This window comes from Triticum aestivum, chromosome 4D (genome assembly GCF_018294505.1).
Source record: "Triticum aestivum cultivar Chinese Spring chromosome 4D, IWGSC CS RefSeq v2.1, whole genome shotgun sequence".
NCBI classification, from domain to species: Eukaryota; Viridiplantae; Streptophyta; class Magnoliopsida; order Poales; family Poaceae; genus Triticum; species Triticum aestivum.
In genome coordinates, this window is record NC_057805.1 from 55,654,749 (window position 1) to 55,659,744 (window position 4,996).

Sequence of the window (4,996 nt, forward strand, 5' to 3'; positions counted from 1 at the left end):
GACAGCCCACCAAACTTGAGGCCTGAGTTTCAGCAGGAGTTCGTTAAACTCAACATGGTGTTGATCTCTGAAGGCACCGTATCGAATTTGGAGATACATCCCACCCTAATGGAACAAATTAAGAAGGCTCAGCAAGGGCACCCCAGCATCGAAGGAATAAAGAGGAAAATGAGCCTTGGCAAGGTTTCAGAGTTCGTCACAGACAGTGAAGGAATATTATGGTACGGGGACAGACTTTGCGTACCTAACATTGAGGAACTCAAGCAACAAATCCTAACCGAGAGCCATACCGCTCCATACTCAATCCACCCTGGAGGAACCAAAATGTATAAATACATCCAGGAAAGATTTTGGTGGCACGGTATGAAAAGGGATATAGCCGCATTTATTGCTTGTTGCGATTCATGTCAGCGCATCAAGGCCGAGCATCAAAAGCCAGCTGGGCTACTCCAGCCAAACAGGATACCGGAGTGGAAATGGGATGAAATAGGAATGGACTTCATCATCGGACTACCTCGATCACAACGCGGTAATGATGCCATATGGGTCATCACAGATAGGCTAACTAAGGTAGCCCATTTCATCCCCGTGAAGACGACCTACTCCACACAAAGGCTGGCCAAGCTTTATCTCTCACGTATAGTTTGTTTGCATGGAGTCCCAAAGACGATAATATCCGACCGAGGTACTCAATTTGTCTCTAAATTTTGGGATCACCTGCAACAAGCTCTGGGCACGCAACTAGCTTTCAGTACAACGTACCACCCTCAGACTGATGGACAAACGGAACGTGCGAACCAAATCCTAGAGGACATGCTGAGAGCCTGTGTGCTCACCTATGGATCCAGTTGGGAGGAAAGTTTGCCGTATGCCGAGTTTGCCTACAACAACAGTTACCAAGCCAGCTTGCAAATGGCACCCTTTGAAGCATTGTACGGATGGAGGTGTCGTACCCCACTGAATTGGTCAGAGACAGGTGACAGTCGTATTTTCGGCCCAGACATGCTCAAGGAGGCCGAGGAGAAAGTTAAGCAGATCACGGACAGACTCAAGACAGCACAAAGCCGACAAAAGAGCTATTACGATCAAAAACATCGTGAGGTCAGCTTTGAACTTGGTGATTCCATATACCTACGAGTATCTCCTATGAGGGGCCTGCAACGGTTCAAAATTAAGGGGAAACTAGCCCCAAGGTTTATTGGACCATTCTGCATAGTTGCGCGAAGAGGCACGGTAGCCTACAAACTAGACCTACCCAAGGAGCTGTCAGACGTCCATGACGTGTTCCACGTCTCACAATTGAGAAAATGTGTAAGTAACCCGGAGAAGCATGTATCCCATGAAGTCATTGATGAGCAACCAGACCTCACCTACAGAGAGCGGCCAGTAAAGATTTTGGAAGAGTCTGAAAGGAGGACCCGGCAGAAAACGACAAATTTTTTCAAAGTTCAGTGGAGCAACCACACTGAGGATGAAGCTACATGGGAAAGAGGAGATTTTCTTCGGGCAGAGTACCCATATCTATTTGAGGATCAACTGAAATCTCGAGGGCGAGATTTTTTCTAAGGGGGTAGGTGTTGTGACACCCAAAATTTTATTTGGCTTTTTCAAAACTTTTATTTTATTTGAGGAGGGTATTTAAATTTTCTTCTAAAGAACTCTCCCTCTCAAAAACTTTCCTTTATGTCAAGTGTTTCATTTGGATTCACCCAAGACTTGATTTTTGGTCTTGGAGGTTTGCCCTTTTTATTTGGACTCAAACCAAAATGCTTTTCACTTGGAAAAATGTCTTTTGAAAAATTCTTTTAAAAGGCCCTTTGGCTTTTGGAATGATCCTTGCCCACTTTCAAATATTCCTCTTGCCATGACCCAAGTAGAAATCCACTCCCATAAACCTTTCCCCACCTTAGGATCATGATGTATCTCAAATACAGCAAGTTGAACCTCTCCATATATTCTTTTCCTTTTATTTCTTATCAAAAACAATTTCTGTCTTCTATCTTGATCCTTGGAGGTTTACAAAGGAGCTACTCTTTCTGCTTTGAGTTTTGTCTCCAAACCTTTTTCCCTAGCTAGTCCTTTGAACCCTCAACCAGGATCCATGAAGATCCACTGGTCTCCAGCTCAAAATTTTCAAACTATACTTGCTGCAAGTTTGGACCAGATTTGCCAAATTTGATGAAATTCATTCAAATCCTTCTCCTAAAAATCTGAGAAAAATCAGGCAGCCTCTGGGTGCATTGAGAGGTCACCTCACCAAGTCCCAGCTCCAGGAAAATTTTTCTTCTTGCCAAATCATTTCATCGAACACCTGCTGGACACTGTTTCTCTAATGTTCAGTCAAGTTCAGTTAACAGTGTCTGAAACTACTGTCGTTTCTTCAGTGTCCGTTGTCGATCTCGCCAGTGCCCCGGCGTCGCCGTGCTTCCTGTCCCCTCCCCCTTGTCCTCTGCACCGCACGAGCGCCTGGAGGGTTGCGAGCGTCGGCGACGAGCAGGAGGAGGTGCGCCGCCCCGTGACCGACGGCAGCGGCGGCTTTGCGGCCGCCAGAGAGAGGCGCAGCGCAGACGGCGCCACCCAGCGCCGCCCAAGCCACCGGAGGTCGCCGCGTGGCCCTCCACTCCCCAGTGCGCGCTGCCACCCTCGTCGTGAACCGCGAGGCGCGGAGCGCGCTCTCTGCCGCCGCCGTGCCCGTACGGCCACCCCGTCGAGGACCGGCGCCATTACGCCAAGACCGACCAGGATTAGTGGGGGAACGGCACCAGTACACCTCCCTGATGCTGCCTGGCCACCTAAGCTACCTGCCAAGCCATTGCCTCGCCTAATTGCTCGCCGGAGCAATCCCGTTCACGGCCACCCCCTCGAACCGCCTATAAATAGAGGCCCCGAGCTTCAACCCGAACCCACACCACCTCTGCACACCTCCAACACCACGCCTAGCCACTGGAAGAGCCCCGAGGGAGCCTTCTTCCTCAACTCCGGCCGCCGCGACCCGCCACGGGATCCAGCTCGATTCGCTCCCGTGCGTGCACCTCTAACCCCCAACTCTTGCCAGTAGCTCTCTTATGCATCCACTCTCCTGACCCGCTCTTCAATTCGGAGTTTGCAGCACCCACCGGAGTTCTCCACCATCGCCCGAGCCGCCGTCCGCCGGAGAAAGTGTCGCCGTCAACGTGGTGCTCGCCGACGACCAAGTCCACCACCCACCGACGCGGAAGAACACGCTGAACCTCTTGGTACACTCCGATCTCCCTGACTCGCCGTGGTTCGACGCCGGCGACCACCGCAGCCTTCGGGCGCCGGCGAGGATTTAAACCTGACATGTGGGACCCCCACGTCAGCCTCTCTTCTTTCTCTCCCCCGAATCGCTTTCTGTTGGCGCCTTCGGGCAAGTACGTTTTCTCTGTGGGCTGGCGCGTTTCTCTTCGAACCGTTTTCTGTTTTCTCAGTTAAGTCCCTGGTTCTTTTCTGTTTCATCACAGATTAGTCCCTGGAAAAAACCCTTATAACTTTTTAATAAAAAGTGATTTTTGAGTGATTCTTTTTCTGACAGTCTTATTTTTTATCTAGTTTTTTATAGTATTTATTTGGAAATTTTCTGGAACAACTTTTATGCACGCGTTGGTTTTCACGTTAGTATACGTTTTCGCTATACCGTAGGTTCCGGAAGAGGTGACGGAGCCGCGAACTTCGCCGAGCTAGACTCCGACTTCTCCGAACCAGGCAAGCATGTTTGAACCTTTGATATGATAGGTGTTTTTCATGTTTGCTTGAATGGTCGTGCATGGCATATGAGCATTGGTGAGTATCTCGTTGCATGTGAGGCAACTAACCGTGAGTTCCGAAGTTACTGTGATCTCCGATGGGAGATGGCCTAGTCATGTGGTGACATGAAAGGCAGTAAGGTGGTATTGTTGTAGCATGCCAAGCCTTACGAGGTCCAATAAATTCCGACGTTAACGTGGACGGAGTCATGTTATCGTTCTTCCCCCTTCCGTGCCGCCACATGTTTTCTGCCAAGAATACGGTTTAGTAAGTTGGTAACCTCTTTCCGTGTACACACCAAATAGAGGCGCCGGGATGAGGGTTCCATGGCCCTGGATTAAAGCCAGTCATCCGGTCAGGGGGCATGGGTGTTTCCGGTTGGGACCGAGAGGGGGGCACCCCTTAGAGCGCGCGTATATAAATTTGATCCCATGCTACGCGAGGTTGTAGCCTCCCCGTCTCAAGGTTTTTCTTGAACGTTGCCGAGGGTGATTCCTGGCTTCGGAATGTTGAATGGGTGTGTACTGGTTAGATGTGTTTCTTCCAAAACACTGTAAACGGAACTAGTCCCCGTGACTACTGAAATCCGTTGGCTGTGGTTAAAGTACAAACTCTGCAGAGTCAAATCCTTCCAAGTTATCGTATCCATGGTCAAAGCCCGTGACCCATGTATCCATATCTATGTCAAGTTCTCATGGTATAATCCCCGGTGAACAACTTGAGTGGTAAACTTGGTTGAACGTTATTCCTGTGGATGGACTAATCCCTATTGTTATCTCATACCTGATTATCCCCTTGATATGATTTAAATTCTTGAGCTACTGAGATATTAAGTTATAAGCCCTTTATGTGATGTCGCTCAGACGTCCGACTGTGGCATGCACTGTTATTTATTCTTTCAATATAAGCCCTTCATGTGATGTCGCTTAGACGTCCGACTGTGGCATGCACTGTTATCTATTTACTTTTGATATAAGCCCTTTATGTGATGTCGCTCAGACGTCCGACTGTGGCATGCACTGTTATTTATTTGCTTTTGACATAAGCCCTTTATGTGATGTCGCTCAGACGTCCGACTGTGGCACTCTCGTTATTTACATTTGATATAAGCCCTTTATGTGATGTCGCTCAGACGTCCGACTGTGGCACGCACCGTCTTTTATATTCTATCATAAGCCCTTTATGTAATGTCGCCTTGACGCCCGACTGCGGCATTATTATTCTTGTATTT